Source organism: Petromyzon marinus, chromosome 6, assembly GCF_048934315.1.
Source record: "Petromyzon marinus isolate PM22_M1 ecotype Great Lakes invasive population chromosome 6, UKy_Petmar_22M1.pri1.0, whole genome shotgun sequence".
Classification (NCBI taxonomy): domain Eukaryota; kingdom Metazoa; phylum Chordata; class Hyperoartia; order Petromyzontiformes; family Petromyzontidae; genus Petromyzon; species Petromyzon marinus.
Window position 1 is genome coordinate 661,673 of NC_133672.1, and position 19,525 is coordinate 681,197.

Genomic DNA, 19,525 nt, shown 5'->3' on the forward strand with positions numbered 1-19,525 from the left:
TTGGGGGTTGGTTTGGTCCTGTGCACTGCACCCACCAATCATGGGCAACAACGTCTGACAAGAAGACTCGACATAGAGCTCATATATTAACATTATTGTTCGAAAAATATTCAGCATACAGGATTATAAGGGGGCTTATTTCACTGTTTTAAGCAGTACACACCATGGAATACAATTACAGCGAAATCACGTTTGTAAAAAAAGACGTGAAATGTTACGGTAAATTTCATGTTGACATTATATGTTGCGTTTCTGTACAAGTGTTGTTCGAGTGACTTCTGTTCTAAGACCAAGCACCAGCACCACTCACACAGAGACACCCGGGAAGCTTTTAGCGTTTGGGGAAAGTGCTGTAAGGGAGCACATATTTAGCATGGCACAGCACATGAGCGGGTGGGTGCCAAGCACCATGCCTCCCAAATGCTAATGTTTACACAATACTCTAGTTACAGGACTCAACCTAAGGGAGGCCCAGGACCAGTTCGGATATTCGTCACTGATATTGGCTGTGAGTGGGAATGGAACTCGGGTGGCAGGGTTCGTAGCGTAGTCCGCTAACCACTACACTCACCCTCCCACATACACAAAAAGACAAAGATCCCCCGAATAGCCTTAACAGACTGTAGGAGCAAGTGCTGTTAGCGAGCACCTATAAAGGCCGGCACGGCACACGAGGGGGTGGGTGGCCAGCACCACGCCCGGCCGCCTTTGTCTCCCCAGTGGCGATGTTTACACACTGCACCAGGTACTAATTTGAGGCTGAGTTGACCTAGGGGAGGCCCCGGACCGGTTCAGATAATCGTCACTAGGTGTTGGCCGTGAGCGGGAATCGAACCCGGTTCGCAAGGTTCGTAGAGCAGTGTAGCGCTAACCGCTACACTACCGCTCCCCATATACACACACACACAGTCACGTGCCTATATCTACACGCACGCACACAGACACAACTCACGGCAGAACAAGTTTTCCCAGCCACAGGTTCCGCTCGAACACTGACGTGAACGCCGACGTGAACACCAACATGAACACCAACATGAACACCAACATGAACACCGACATGAACACCAACATGAACACCAACATGAACACCAACATGAACACCGACATGAACACCAACATGAACACCAACATGAACACCAACATGAACACCGACGTGAACGCCGACGTGACCACCACCATGAACGCCAACGTGAACACCAACATGAACACCAACATGAACACCAACATGAACACAAACATGAACACCGACGTGAACACCACCATGAACGCCAACATGAACACCAACATGAACACCAACATGAACGCCAACATGAACACCAACATGAACACCAACATGAACGCCGACGTGAACACCAACATGAACACCAACATGAACACCAACATGAACACCAACGTGAACGCCGACGTGAACACCAACATGAACACCAACATGAACACCAACATAAACACCAACATGAACACCAACATGAACGCCAACATGAACACCGACGTGACCACCACCATGAACGCCAACATGAACGCCAACATGAACACCAACATGAACACCAACATGAACGCCAACATGAACACCAACGTGAACGCCAACATGAACACCAACGTGAACGCCGACGTGAACACCAACATGAACACCAACATGAACACCAACATAAACACCAACATGAACACCAACATGAACGCCAACATGAACACCGACGTGACCACCACCATGAACGCCAACATGAACGCCAACATGAACACCAACATGAACACCAACATGAACGCCAACATGAACACCAACATGAACACCAACATGAACACCGACGTGAACGCCGACGTGAACGCCGACGTGAACACCAACATGAACACCAACGTGAACGCCAACATGAACACCAACATGAACACCAACATGAACACCAACGTAAACGCCAACATGAACACCAACATGAACACCAACATGAACACCAACATGAACACCAACATGAACACCGACGTGAACACCAACATGAGCACCAACATGAACACCAACATGAACACCAACGTGAACGCCAACATGAACACCACCATGAACACCAACATGAACACCAACATGAACACCAACATGAACGCCAACATGAACACCAACATGAACACCAACATGAACACCAACATAAACACCAACATGAACACCAACATGAACGCCAACATGAACACCGACGTGACCACCAACATGAACGCCAACATGAACACCAACATGAACGCCAACATGAACACCAACATGAACACCAACATGAACGCCAACATGAACACCAACATGAACACCGACATGAACACCAACATAAACACCAACATGAACACCAACATGAACACCAACATGAACACCGACATGAACACCAACATGAACGCCAACATGAACACCAACATGAACACCAACATGAACACCAACATGAACACCAACATGAACACCAACATGAACACCAACATGAACGCCAACATGAACACCAACATGAACACCAACATGAACACCAACATGAACACCAACATAAACACCAACATGAACACCAACATGAACACCAACATGAACACCAACATAAACACCAACATGAACACCAACATGAACAACGACATGAACACCAACATGAACACCAACATGAACACCAACATGAACACCAACATGAACACCGACGTGAACACCAACATGAGCACCAACATGAACACCAACATGAACACCAACGTGAACGCCAACATGAACACCACCATGAACACCAACATGAACACCAACATGAACACCAACATGAACGCCAACATGAACACCAACATGAACACCGACATGAACACCAACATAAACACCAACATGAACACCAACATGAACACCAACATGAACACCGACATGAACACCAACATGAACGCCAACATGAACACCAACATGAACGCCAACATGAACACCAACATGAACACCAACATGAACGCCAACATGAACACCAACATGAACACCGACATGAACACCAACATAAACACCAACATGAACACCAACATGAACACCAACATGAACACCGACATGAACACCAACATGAACGCCAACATGAACACCAACATGAACACCAACATGAACACCAACATGAACACCAACATGAACGCCAACATGAACACCAACATGAACACCAACATGAACACCAACATGAACACCAACATAAACACCAACATGAACACCAACATGAACACCAACATGAACACCAACATAAACACCAACATGAACACCAACATGAACACCGACATGAACACCGACATGAACACCAACATGAACACCAACATGAACACCAACATGAACACCGACATGAACACCGACATGAACACCAACATGAACACCAACATGAACACCAACATGAACGCCAACATGAACACCAACATGAACACCAACATGAACACCAACATGAACACCAACATAAACACCAACATGAACACCAACATGAACACCAACGTGAACGCCGACATGAACACCAACATGAACACCAACAGGAACACCAACATGAACACCAACATGAACACCAACATGAACACCAACATGAACACCAACATGAACACCAACATGAACACCAACATAAACACCAACATGAACACCAACATGAACACCAACATGAACACCAACATGAACACCAACATGAACACCAACATGAACACCAACATAAACACCAACATGAACACCAACATGAACACCAACATGAACACCAACATAAACACCAACATGAACACCAACATGAACACCGACATGAACACCGACATGAACACCAACATGAACACCAACATGAACACCAACATGAACACCGACATGAACACCGACATGAACACCAACATGAACACCAACATGAACGCCAACATGAACACCAACATGAACACCAACATGAACACCAACATAAACACCAACATGAACACCAACATGAACACCAACATGAACACCAACATGAACACCGACATGAACACCAACATGAACACCAACATGAACACCAACGTGAACGCCGACATGAACACCAACATGAACACCAACATGAACACCAACGTGAACACCAACATGAACACCAACATGAACACCAACATGAACACCAACATGAACACCAACATGAACGCCAACATGAACACCAACATAAACACCAACATGAACACCGACATGAACACCAACATAAACACCAACATGAACACCAACATGAACACCGACATGAACACCGACATGAACACCAACATGAACGCCAACATGAACACCAACATGAACACCAACATGAACACCAACATGAACACCAACATGAACACCAACATGAACGCCAACATGAACACCAACATGAACACCAACATGAACACCAACATGAACACCAACATAAACACCAACATGAACACCAACATGAACACCAACATGAACACCAACATAAACACCAACATGAACACCGACATGAACACCGACATGAACACCGACATGAACACCAACATGAACACCAACATGAACACCGACATGAACACCGACATGAACACCAACATGAACACCAACATGAACGCCAACATGAACACCAACATGAACACCAACATGAACACCAACATGAACACCAACATGAACACCAACATAAACACCAACATGAACACCAACGTGAACACCAACGTGAACGCCGACATGAACACCAACATGAACACCAACGTGAACACCAACGTGAACACCAACATGAACACCAACATGAACACCAACATGAACACCAACATGAACACCAACATGAACACCAACATGAACACCAACATGAACACCAACATAAACACCAACATGAACACCAACATGAACACCAACATGAACACCAACATGAACACCAACATGAACACCAACATGAACACCAACATGAACACCAACATGAACACCAACATGAACACCAACATGAACACCAACATGAACACCGACATGAACACCAACATGAACACCAACATGAACACCAACATGAACACCGACATGAACACCGACATGAACACAAACATGAACACCAACATGAACACCAACATGAACACCAACATGAACGCCAACATGAACACCAACATGAACACCAACATGAACACCGACATGAACACCAACATGAACACCGACATGAACACCAACATGAACACCAACATGAACACCAACATGAACACCAACATGAACACCAACATGAACACCAACATGAACACCGACATGAACACCAACATGAACACCAACATGAACACCAACATGAACACCAACATGAACGCCAACATGAACACCAACATGAACACCAACATGAACACCAACATGAACACCAACATAAACACCAACATGAACACCAACATGAACACCAACATGAACACCAACATAAACACCAACATGAACACCAACATGAACAACGACATGAACACCAACATGAACACCAACATGAACACCAACATGAACACCAACATGAACACCGACGTGAACACCAACATGAGCACCAACATGAACACCAACATGAACACCAACGTGAACGCCAACATGAACACCACCATGAACACCAACATGAACACCAACATGAACACCAACATGAACGCCAACATGAACACCAACATGAACACCGACATGAACACCAACATAAACACCAACATGAACACCAACATGAACACCAACATGAACACCGACATGAACACCAACATGAACGCCAACATGAACACCAACATGAACGCCAACATGAACACCAACATGAACACCAACATGAACGCCAACATGAACACCAACATGAACACCGACATGAACACCAACATAAACACCAACATGAACACCAACATGAACACCAACATGAACACCGACATGAACACCAACATGAACGCCAACATGAACACCAACATGAACACCAACATGAACACCAACATGAACACCAACATGAACGCCAACATGAACACCAACATGAACACCAACATGAACACCAACATGAACACCAACATAAACACCAACATGAACACCAACATGAACACCAACATGAACACCAACATAAACACCAACATGAACACCAACATGAACACCGACATGAACACCGACATGAACACCAACATGAACACCAACATGAACACCAACATGAACACCGACATGAACACCGACATGAACACCAACATGAACACCAACATGAACACCAACATGAACGCCAACATGAACACCAACATGAACACCAACATGAACACCAACATGAACACCAACATAAACACCAACATGAACACCAACATGAACACCAACGTGAACGCCGACATGAACACCAACATGAACACCAACAGGAACACCAACATGAACACCAACATGAACACCAACATGAACACCAACATGAACACCAACATGAACACCAACATAAACACCAACATGAACACCAACATGAACACCAACATGAACACCAACATGAACACCAACATGAACACCAACATGAACACCAACATAAACACCAACATGAACACCAACATGAACACCAACATGAACACCAACATAAACACCAACATGAACACCAACATGAACACCGACATGAACACCGACATGAACACCAACATGAACACCAACATGAACACCAACATGAACACCGACATGAACACCGACATGAACACCAACATGAACACCAACATGAACGCCAACATGAACACCAACATGAACACCAACATGAACACCAACATAAACACCAACATGAACACCAACATGAACACCAACATGAACACCAACATGAACACCGACATGAACACCAACATGAACACCAACATGAACACCAACGTGAACGCCGACATGAACACCAACATGAACACCAACATGAACACCAACGTGAACACCAACATGAACACCAACATGAACACCAACATGAACACCAACATGAACACCAACATGAACGCCAACATGAACACCAACATAAACACCAACATGAACACCGACATGAACACCAACATAAACACCAACATGAACACCAACATGAACACCGACATGAACACCGACATGAACACCAACATGAACGCCAACATGAACACCAACATGAACACCAACATGAACACCAACATGAACACCAACATGAACACCAACATGAACGCCAACATGAACACCAACATGAACACCAACATGAACACCAACATAAACACCAACATGAACACCAACATGAACACCAACATGAACACCAACATAAACACCAACATGAACACCGACATGAACACCGACATGAACACCGACATGAACACCAACATGAACACCAACATGAACACCGACATGAACACCGACATGAACACCAACATGAACACCAACATGAACGCCAACATGAACACCAACATGAACACCAACATGAACACCAACATGAACACCAACATGAACACCAACATAAACACCAACATGAACACCAACGTGAACACCAACGTGAACGCCGACATGAACACCAACATGAACACCAACGTGAACACCAACGTGAACACCAACATGAACACCAACATGAACACCAACATGAACACCAACATGAACACCAACATGAACACCAACATGAACACCAACATAAACACCAACATGAACACCAACATGAACACCAACATGAACACCAACATGAACACCAACATGAACACCAACATGAACACCAACATGAACACCAACATGAACACCAACATGAACACCAACATGAACACCAACATGAACACCAACATGAACACCGACATGAACACCAACATGAACACCAACATGAACACCAACATGAACACCGACATGAACACCGACATGAACACAAACATGAACACCAACATGAACACCAACATGAACACCAACATGAACGCCAACATGAACACCAACATGAACACCAACATGAACACCGACATGAACACCAACATGAACACCGATATGAACACCAACATGAACACCAACATGAACACCAACATGAACACCAACATGAACACCAACATGAACACCAACATGAACACCGACATGAACACCAACATGAACACCAACATGAACACCAACATGAACACCAACATGAACACCAACATGAACGCCGGGCACTCGGGCCGGTAGCCCAGAAGCCGGAGGCGCCAGCGAGCGCGGAAGCCGGCGGGAGCAGCGCTCCCCCCAATGCCCCCGCACGCATCGGCCAGCGCTCTCCCCATCGCCGTAACGTGGGCCGCTCAGCGACTGTGCCGGGTGACCCCACGATCGACCCCTTGTGCCCAGCGTCCCACCTCCTACTCCATGTTCAAGATGGAGCTCCGTCACCCGCCTCCCAGAACCCGCCACCTACCCTGGCCTTCAAGGGGCACGCGCGTCGCTCACCGCCCGCGGCTCCTTGGCCCGGCCCAGCTCGATTCTCCATCGCCTTTGCGAAGAAACCCTACGGCCCTAATCCAAGCGCCTCCATGGTCTGGCCCAGCCCGCAGATTACCAGGGCTTTCAGGGATTAGCTGTAAGCCAGCACCGCCACGGCTAGAAAAAGGCTCGGAGGCAGATAGGGGCTGAGGGCATTCCTGCAGAATAATGCTGACAGGCTGAAGCTTTAAACCGTCGCTGAATTAACTCTTCTGCTCTCTCCCTGCACCGTTCAGTGTCATCCTCACAACTGGTTTATTTTTTTACTTTTTTTACTCCTGTCTGTAAAAGGACAGAACCTGCTGCTTCCTCATGACTCGTGCGGCTGGCGACGGCTGAACAGATGTTCACAGGGCATTGCCCGAGTGCACACAGCTCGTGATGTTTGGACAACCTGGTCACCGCAACTCACTTTGCCTGATCCTCTTGAGCGCACGTTTATAATGTGTCGGGCTTTTTTTACGTCTTCATTTAGATAAATTGTAGTTTGCGAGTGCGTCAGACACAAATGTATACAGCCAAAATAAATAAACCCAAGCAAAACTAAATCCAGGATTTGGCTGTTTTTTTTAAATAATCGCAATCAAAATGTTTAACAATGTAATGTCACATTATTGCAAAAAAGGTAAATAGTGTGTAATTGAAAGTGAAGTCTTTATAAATAATATTACAGGCCTTCACCAATCCACTGCTGGATGAAGGCTTCACACCATGTGATGCTGATCGCTGTAGTAGTTTGACCATACTTCACCAACACTGCCATGGCATGGGGAGGTCTTCATCCAAATGTGCATTAACAAAGGACTGTAAACATTTTTTTTATTATTATTCCACGTATTAAGATGATCAGCCATGATCTATTCACTGCTGGATAAAGACCTTCCTGTTACCATCTCACTGTCTTGCGATGAATCAACCCCCAATCGAGTACCGACGTGCCTCCATCTCCACGACTGGCGTCCGTCCAGGCATGTTTGCTCCTTGGCTGCCACTCCATCACGAGCCTTGACCACCGCACTGCCCAAGGCCAACCACGTTTCTTAACAGTCAATATGATGATGTATGTCACACGTGTTCTCCAATCCACGTGCTCCTCTTTCTGTCTCTCAGTGCCGTGTGCATTCCTAGGCAAGTTAATGAAGACGGCCCAGATCAAAATGATGAGAAGTGCACTTGCAAAGCTAAACTCAATGACGAACAACAAAATAGCGATGTGCCTAAAGAAGAATGCTTTTTTGTATTAAATGCAAATCCATTGAATAATTTGCAGCCCCTTTGTCAATCCACTGCTGGATGAATGAACCTCGAGCCATAATAATCATGGGGGTTTGTTTTGCCACACTTCACCACACTGGTCAGTGAAGGAGGAGGAGAGGTCCGGGAACGGTTCACGCATCACTCGCCACTGATGTTAGCCGTGTCCAGGAATCAAACACGAGGCATTGGGTTTCATGCCGCAGCGTACCGACACACGTGCCATCGCGTCACCCCCGTGTATCTCTTCACGAGGGCAGAGAGGTGCTGCGTAATTTAGCCGACGTGCAACTGGAGCGCGTGTGGATTTATACCCCACGTGGCTACGGCGTGCCCCGCAAGCAATGGTCGTCTCTTCCCCCGGGGCAGATCCGAAATGTAATTTGGAGGGCGATCCATTGGCAGCAATTGTCACTTGATGTCTGCCAAAGCCACACGTACGCACCCGCAAACCGCACACCAATTAGACTGATCAGGCACTGTGAACCCGATTAATTAATGGGGAACTGCGAGACTGCGTGCGTGCACAAGCGGCGAGTCGCCAGCAAAAGAGAAGCGTCTCAGTTGGGCTGTGCGGACAGGGGGCCCCCATGTTTATGAGTTATCATCCTTCTGGTTGAATTAAACACCCTGTTCCTGTTCAAGTCTGGTCCCAAGGCCTCCTCTTCTCCTCCGCCCGTGACTGGCCGCCTCTCTCTATCAAATAAACACGCCCACCGTTTCCGCAAAGCGTCCCGCTATGCAGTCGCCTTTAGCGATAGAATCCACATTGTATCGTGATTGTATTTTAAATATCAACGCATATCTAAGCGTCTTCACGAAAGCATCTGCTCTCATGAGTGCGAGGTCGCGCTCTATTCGCTCAATGACCCTGAGCTAGTTGTGGAAATTCCACATTCCTATGGCATTGGATATGTTCACTCCTGCTTGGCTTTACACAAAGTAGTATTCAATTGACTGACGCTGGAGAACAACGCACGACGTTGAACCCAAACTGAGATTGTAGCCCACCGCACCTTCCAATTGTGAGCCGAGCACCTAAACTGAAGTGGAATTGGCCACAGGATTATCGAAATAACAGACACAGCAACAGGAGAGAGAGAGCTTCGTTCCCTTGTTCGCTGGCTCGATGCCATCTTCTGCGCTGCTGCACAATACCGACTGTGAGCTCAGGTAAAGTTAAATAGTTAGAGCCCATTTTCCGGAAGTCCTTTGGCTTTGTAACTCCTGAAAACAAACCCCACTGTGCATTTTGCCAGCAGCCTTACTGCTGGTCAGGCCGCCCGTGTTATTCAGAGCCAATCCTGAAATCTGAAATTACATAGCTGCCCACAGCTTGAAATTACCCACACTCTGCATAGAATATATCCAATCAATTACATGTATCTATATTTCATATTAGAATCCCTGCATGTTGGTAAAGTTTGATTAAAATCCCATAGCATACATTGGCCCAGGACTTGTGTTAATGGTAGCGACGGCATGGTCTCGATTAGGCCGCAGTTAAAACAAATGCGAGATGAATTCAACCTTTTAGAAAATCCTCTCTGCTGCGGGGCTTCATAATATTCAACAAAATCGGCGCTACTGGTGGCTGGGCGATGACGCTGGAGGGAGTCTGCGATGGACGCGGGACGAGGCCAAGATGTTGAAACGGTACGATCACCTCCTGCATGGAGCTTCCTGTGCGCGGCACAATGATGGCAAACCACTACAGGGGGACGCTCGCGCGCGCCCGTTCGTTTTCGTTTGATGCGGCGCGACTCCCAGAGGCAGAGGAAACCCACCGAACTCAGCGACTCTAAACCGACTTATCAACCAGAGGCGATCAGGCTGACAGCCATATGTGTACGCTTTGCACGTCGTGAGCGGAGTGTCCCCAGTGGACACCCACCAAACAAGTCGACATTCATGAAAGTTGCCGCTTTACAGCGCCACGCGCTGTTCCTTGCAAGAGGAGTTCCATTGCCAAGCCCCACCTGGAAGGAAAAGCATAATTCCAGCCCTCGCAGTCATTACAGTGCAATAATTAAACCGCCGTGAGCTATAAAATAAAAAGATGGATTTGCACCCCTTCATACTTCTTTTCAACATTGGAGCGGTTATTTAAATAACGTGATCGTGCGGTAAAAAAACCTGTGTTCATTGATTGTTGACAAAAACATATGGTAAGATAAGTAAACACTTTCGTCACAAAGCCCCCACTGATGGCGACGTGTGGGTGTGTAGCATATGTTGTTTTATTTGACTTGAGGAGGGGATAAACTTGAACATACGACGCCAAGGATGAATCGCACGCCTGTTTCTACCACTGGGAAACACCCAGGGACTAAAACAGGTACGCGCAGCGGCGGTGAGGGAATGGCCACGGCACGACGACTGGCTGCCTGCATCTGTTCCTGGGTCGTGGAACTGATGAACTTCAAAATATAAAAAAATTCCTCTGCGATAGAAACCTGCGGACACCGACGCCTCGTTGCCCTAAATGGGCAATCCGTGAGGGGTAGTTGAGATCTGCACAGCTGACACGCGACTTTTCGTAGTACTTGGCAATTTTGAAACGCTTATCGGCTCCATGCTCTCTATGATCAATCCACTCGCCAGATCTCCCAATCTCGCCAGATGTCACAAACTAAGCAGAGTTGAGCCTACCCAGTGCCTGGACAGTCACCACCGCCGCCGTGTAAACCAGGCCGCAGGGAGGCTGTGCTGCACGCTGGCGCACAGAGAGGGCCTTGCAGACAAATCCACTGCTGGACTGTACTTCTATGCTCCTACACCTCTGCTCCTGGCATTTACGAACCCAAGTTGACGAGTGTGGTGAAGCAAGGTAAAATGAACCCATTGAACTGCATGGCGTGGAGAAGCCTTCATCCAGCAGTGGATGAACACAAAGGGCTGTACATAGACTGTGTTCATCTAAGTAGAAGAAAAATGACGTGTCAAGCTCGCCACTTGGGCAGCAAGTTTTCAGAGTGGCAAATCGTGAGTAAAACCGCAAGAGAAGACATCGCATGTTGCGATTGACATCACGAAAACGCTTTGTTTTCTCGGCCTTAACCTCCGCTCGGTGCATGGTTGTCACGTTGAATGACCTTGACAACGTGCCGTTCGCAAGCGTGGCTGGGGCAAATGACCCGGCGCTCGGCACGCGTAGACACACGAGCAGCTTGCGTCGCTCGGATGCCGTCGCAGATCGTCATTTGGTCTTGATTCGCGTTTGCATTTTTGCACAATGCAGCTTTGTGATTATTTTAGAAATCTCAACGCCTTTTCTCTGCCGCGTTCCCCAGCTGTTCAAGCCACCGGGATGTCAGGTTGCGGCTGCACAAACACCGAGGCTCGTGAATGCTGGCGGTTTCACGATAGACCAGCAACGTCGCCACACACCGCGGATAAAAATCACAAAAGTGCCCTCGCGATTTCGATTCGGCGCTGACAGTTTACATCCATTTTGTGCGAGCGAGCGAGCGAGGGAGGCAGGGAGTGGAGCATCGAGGCCAGGAGGGAGGATGGAGTGCATATGCCTGCCCCGTGTTTTGTAAACAAGCCTCCTGCTCTGATAGCTCACGGCCGTGCCATGTCGCACTCACGGCCGTGGGTGGAATCCATTTGCACCGAGGTCGACAGCGGGGGGAGTGAGCTGTCAGGGCAGACGTGGAGAGGAAGGAAGCGACCTCACTGTGGCCATGCCAAGGACGAGAGGAGCTCCACAGGCCGGCCGGCTGGCTTGCCACCCGACGGGGTGGGTGGCCAGCACCGTGCCCGCCTGCCCGCCTTCGTATCCCCAATTGGAGAAGTTTACACACTGCACCTGGTATTCATTTAAGGCTAAGTTGACCTAGGGGAGGTCCAAGATCGATTTTCATCTCCGATCGCGGGGTTGGCAGCGCGGTGAGCACAACACTACATGCCCGCTACCCACTGACACCGTCATAAACACACACACACTGACTCGCACAACACACACTCAAATACACACACTCGCGCACAAATTAAAACACACAATATCACACAAACTCACCCTCACTCATATACAAAGACAAGAAACTGTTGGGGCGGCATGTGCTGTTATAGTGCACACTCATTGACACACAGGAGGTGCGTGTAACTCAAAACAACCTGCACTTGCGCTTGGCTTGGGATGCACACCAACACGAACCAATGACACACATTTGTCCAATTTCAGAAATAAGTCTAGCACCCCATGTAAATCGTCTGGGCAAAAAGGAGACGCGCAGAAAGTTTAAAAAAACCTGCGGGTATATCGACCGACTTAAAAAATGTTAACAGCGCGTCGCTGTGCATTTGCTACGCACGCGTCAATCGACACGCTGGAGACCGGCACGGTCGGCAAGGTCCATCTCACGGCAATTTTTCACACAATTAAAATAAAAGAGGACTCCAAGTTGTTTGAGAGCACACTCCTCATTCGTCCTCAGTGGGTTGACCAACAGGTCCCACTGACGCAGCCGAGATCTCCGCCACGCTCTGCGATCTGCCAGTGCAAGAGAAGTGTCACATCGGCGGACATCACGCGAAAGCGACTCGCGCTCAGTCGCCAATCAACCGCTGCAGTGTCGGGCGGGGTTGTACGGGGACGTCACGCATACTTCGCCACGCTGGTCGATGTGAGCCGGTGGCGTGGGTTCAGGTTGGGTTGGCGGGAAGGACCGGTCCGGACATCGCTCGCCACTGATGTGAGCCGTGTCAAGAATCGATCTCGGGCGCGTGTTGAGCTTGCGACGGTTTAGCACCGCTCAAAGGATTCTGTCGTTTCCGACGGCACGATTTTTACTCTGAATCCAACGCCGAGATTGATCGGAGGCGAATGTAAATATATTTTTTTCGTTGCAAAAAAAAAACCCTTCCGCTGACACGCGCGGCTGTGAGTGGTGAACCTACATGAGCAGCACCTCGTGTTTTCATCAGAAGACAAAATCATCGGACGGCGCACGCGTTAGCGCTCTGCTAAAACAAAGCACATCGGGGCGGTGTGTGTGTGTGTGGAAATGTAAAAAGGAGGCACGCGCTAAAAATATAATAAAATAAATACAAACGCAGCCGAGTGTGGGGGGGGTTGGGCGGTGGGGCTATTGATGCAATTTCCCATTTCGCGAAGAGGCCGCCGTCGTCACGGCTGCGAGCGCGGAGCCGGCGGTGTTTCGGTGCGCAGGCTCGCGCGATGCGACGCTACAGATGTAGTACAAGACCCCGAGGTAACGCGATGCCGGCGTTAACACGCGAGATATGGCAGGGAGCCTCTCGCATTAGTGACAATGTAACGCACGTGCGCATGTCGCGTAATTTATTCTGTCAGTCTTCTGACGGGGCAGCCTGGTCTGTGCGGCGCGCCGGGCTCGCCGCCTCCATCGGTAAATTCTGATGCAATCTTCGTTAATGCAAAAGCCGATGAATAATGAAGTCCACCCTCTCTTCCCCCCGCCCACTGCCAGCCCCTCCAACTCCTCAATCCTCTCTTTCCGCAATGCCTCCACCCCCCTCACAGCCCCACGAGTGCCCCCTCCGCTGCCACCTTCCCCATGCGCAGCGCTCCCCGCCGGCACCCCCCCCCCCCACCCCGTTCACTCCATTCCCGGCCGGAGCGTGGTTTATGAGGTTTATGAGGCCATCGGCCGTCCGCATGTGCATGATTTGCATTGTGCATGTCACCATCGGATTGGCTACGCACTTTCATATGCACAGACTCCAATCTCCCTCCCCCTTTCACATCCTCCTCACCTCACTGGATTCCTCTCTCGCTCCATCACATCTCCCCCATCCTTCAGCTATCGCTTTTGTTTGCTTCCCTCCCTCCCACCCACAACCGACCCAACCATCTCCAGCCACATGTTTCCATCCCATTTCTGATCTCTTCTATTGCTATGCATAATTCCTTTCTTTGTCTTGGTTTGCTGTCTATACCTCCGTCCATCCGTCGGTCCATCCGTGCATCAGTCTGCCTGGGAGGGCTCACCCTTGTCTGTGTCCTCCCACGTTTACCACTGTTGCCATTAGGTCGGACCTTGCATTTTATGTCCCCTCGACCCACCCCCTCCCACATACCTTTTCATTTCCGCACGCTCTGGTTCTAAGTTATTTTCCTTTTTAATCAGGCCACTGCCCTTCATTTTTATGTTTTGGTTTCCTCGCAAGAAACTGCAATTGCTCTTGGGGTAATGCGTTCCTCATGTGCCCAGGCCACATCGCCGCCCCGTTCCTCTGCCACTCTGCTCGCTCGCGGACGTGAGAATACAACCGCAGGGGGAAGACGCCTCGACGGAGCGGGAGCCGTTCTCTGGAAACTCGGGGATGGGCGACCGCGCTGCGCTTGTGTCCCACGTGTGCACGCAAGCCGCTCCGTCTCCCAACACGAAATAAATGGAGCTTTTTCCAAACACAGATTCTCAATGTCTCCCGGGAGTGAGCACGAGTTGCTCGAGGTGACTGGCGAAACAACTTGGTGCGGGCTGTTCTCCCGCCGCAGAGACTGTTCGGCGGGAAGCCGAATGGTCGCGAAACGTGGAAGAGCTCATTGGCAAATGTGCCCCTCCACGATGCCCACGTTATGGGCGCGCGCTCCCGCCCGCTGTACCCACGTGCACGCGTCCCTCCCGTGAATTCACAGCGACCCTCGGTGCCGTTACTCTTCTGCCCGTGGCCTACGCTAAGCTCCAAGCTGCACAATGAGTTCTCCTTGTAGTCTCATTATCCACTTTGCTGATGAGCTATTCACCAAACGTACACAGCAAACACAGCCAGCGACTCTCTCCCTCTCCCTCCTTCTCTCCCTCCTGGTCTGACATTAGCAGACAACCCTTATTAAAAATGATATTTTATCCGAGGCGGGCCGTTCCGCTGGCGTGCTCTTTCATTTCGCCTCGAACATACATTACACTCATCCTAATGCGTACTGATGTCGTGTTTTAATGCTTCATAAACTCCGTGAGAAAGACAAGAGGCCGTAAAAAACCGAGGTGCGAGTTGCGTGGGGGGCTTGGAGGGTGGGGGAGGGGGGCTGACGTTGGTATAAAACAAAACAAAAGGCAATGGCCACTTAAACGCGAGAGAGAACGCTCAGCCCCTCTACCCACAGACGGCGGCGAGGGACTGCACCGTGGAGCGCCGCCTCGGCCAGCAGCGAGCGCGCCGCCGCTACGGCCGCGACTTAAAATAATTCAGAGGCGTGCGGCGACACCAGCAGCAGCCGGGTGTGGAAACGCCTTGTGGGTGACCACCGGGTTAGAGTCGGGGTGTGCCGGGATTTCTGAGAAACTGGCAGAGCCGCGTGAGGAATAGCGTAGTGGACGGGCGATTACCGAGACGGCGTGAGTTTGGTTCGAGTGACTGGGCTCTGGATACGACGAATTCTGTTGCCAAGACTGAGCAAAACATATCAAATCTACATGCAGCATTTTCCAAAACGCCTGTTCAATCAATCAAGCGATCGCTTTATTTATAGCTAAGCAACAGTCCGCTGAGATGCGGTTTCTGTTTAGCAAAGAAAACATTGGGCAGCGGCGTTGACAGCAAAGCCATTTTTGAAAATGGTACAAACAAAATCTAAATGTAAAAAAGCCTCTTGGCACTCGGAGTAAGGGCACATCAACACAGTTTTGCGCTTTTAAATACAAAGCGTAGGGTTATTGAACAAATGATACGGCGACGCTGCTGCGTTGGGAGCGGTGCGTAAGCACAAATAACAAAAACTCAACACGTTCGTCATAACACTGTGGCCTAAAGAGGAAACAGAGAATAGATGACGGTTTGGGCACTGGCCCTCCTTCATAGTAAACAGAGAGGGCAGAGAGAACGATGATAACCGATCGAACGCTCAAGAAAAGCTGGGGTGTTAGAGCGGTTGATGGCTGTGCTGCTGGTGTCACTCAGTTCTCTCGCTGTGCTTGGCGTGCGTGCGCTGTGCACCAGTGATGCTGTGCACCGGTGACGCTGTGCACCAGTGACGCCGTGCACCAGTGATGCTGTGCACCAGTGATGCTGTGTGCCGGTGTCGCTGTGCACCAGTGATGCTGTGCACCAGTGATGCTGTGTACCGGTGTCGCTGTGCACCAGTGATGCTGTGCACCAGTGATGATGTGTGCCGGTGTCGCTGTGCACCAGTGATGCTGTGCACCAGTGATGCTGTGTGCCGGTGTCGCTGTGCGCGCTGTCGTGGCACCAGCAAGCGCTAGTCGGCCTACGCTCGCCGCCACTGCTGTCCCTGCGTCCAATCGCTGCCCATAAACGGCTGCCGGGGTCAATTAGCGGGTGATTTAATTTAATCGGTGAGATTGTCTAATTTGGTGCCTCGCAAGCGCCGACAAAAGCCATCCCACCGGGCGTGGGACGGCGGCTGCCACGTTCGCTCTGAGTCGCAAGCCCCGCTGGAAACTAACGGCGATCGGTCTGGTTACAAATCGAAATATTTCCTGTGCACTTCTGTAATTAAACTAATAGATGGGCAGCGATGTAAAAAAAATATTGGATGCTGCAAGTGTGCGAAGAAGGGTCGAGTTGAGTTGCTCGAACTTGCAGCCGCACAGAAACAAGAAGTTTCTCTGCAGTCTACCAAGACCAAGAAGAATAGGGTGGTGCATTGCGGAGCAGTTTACGCACCGTGCTATGAAGCCAGCCACCTAAGTTTGAATCCCGGCCACGGCTAACATCAGCAGTGAGCGAGCCAGTCCTGGCTCTCCCTTACATCGACTCGGCGTAGAATGAGTACGTTTTGCATGTTAACATATCAGCGCTGGGGGACAAATACAGCCGAGATCGGTGATGTCCACATCACTACGTTGTGCATTTTGTCTGCCTTAATAGGTGCTTGCTAACACCACGCGCCTCGCGCTTAGTGCACTGCTTCTGGTTTAATCCCTGACTCTTGTGCATCATTGTCAAATGATTTCCTCTCCCAAGGTTGACTCGGCTTCAGTTACGTACTTTGCGCGGCGCGTGAATGCCAACGCTGGGCAACCACGGTGCCGCGCGGGATCGGGCCGCATCGCTTGCCAGGGCCACTCCAGTCGGTGCTCACTCACGGCACTCTCCCTTAGCCTGCACAGGGTGAATGGGTGCCCTTTGTGTGCTCAAGCGTGTGCCTGTACATATGACCAAGTCTTGCTGGGGTGTTGGGATGTGAATAACTCTCCGATCATCGGCCAGAAACCAGGGGGGATTGGGGTGAGTTGTGGGGGAAGGGGGGGGGGGCTGTAAGAAGAGGTGGGGGTGCAGCGGACCTGGGCAAGCAGCCGCTAAAGCATTTCAATGTGTCAGCCAGAGCCTGGAGTGGATTTATCGTGTTTGACTCCAATGCGATCGCTTCCATCAAAGGAACGTGTTTTCGTGATTCCAGACCCGACCCCACTCCCTTGGTGTGCCTGGCTCTCTGCCCAGCCATGCATTTTACCAAAGCCTTCTTCCTCGCTTATGCTCTTTCTCCATTCTCTCTCTCTCGAGCTCTCACCGTGCAGCTCAATCTGTCTGTACCTCCTCCAGCAATTCTCCTCACGCTTCCTCCCACGCCCGCCCGCGTTTGCTGCGTGCACGCCCCACACCCGACAGTGCCACGCGGCCACCGGACTCCCTGCCCGCAGTGGACACCTCTGTCTGCTCGTTGCCCAGAGGGGTTGGTGGATCGCAGCACGGATGGCGTTAAACTGCCTGCCCGTGGGACGTCGAGGAGCAGCCGTGCCATGGTTGGCCAGGAGGAGGCGGTACAGCAAGTTGACGCATCGCTGTTCCCATCTGTATGGGGATGTAGTTTTGCTCGCTCAAACACGTGCATTTGCTCCGGTCTCCTCCCACTTGTATAAACACCACTCATCACTCATTCGCTGAAAACATCTTCCAATAAGACCCCAATGCAAGACCCTCCTGAAAAAGAGTCCAAAGATTCAGTGTTACTTTCCCGGATAAATAAGGAAACTACAATCTGCCATCAATAAGTTACGTTTCATCTCTAGGCGAGTTTGACCGGCTGTAATTGCGCCGTGCGTGCTTGACGTGTACAGA

General features: G+C 49.6%; 1 long non-coding RNA gene across 1 annotated transcript; it reads left to right on the forward strand.

Moving 5' to 3' along the window:
• The first annotated feature begins 14,589 nt into the window (after positions 1-14,589).
• Positions 14,590-16,353, forward strand: LOC142922542 (uncharacterized). Its single transcript, XR_012940147.1, has 2 exons — positions 14,590-14,733; positions 15,715-16,353. It is a non-coding gene; the product is annotated as an uncharacterized LOC142922542 (long non-coding RNA).
• The last annotated feature ends 3,172 nt before the right edge of the window (positions 16,354-19,525 follow it).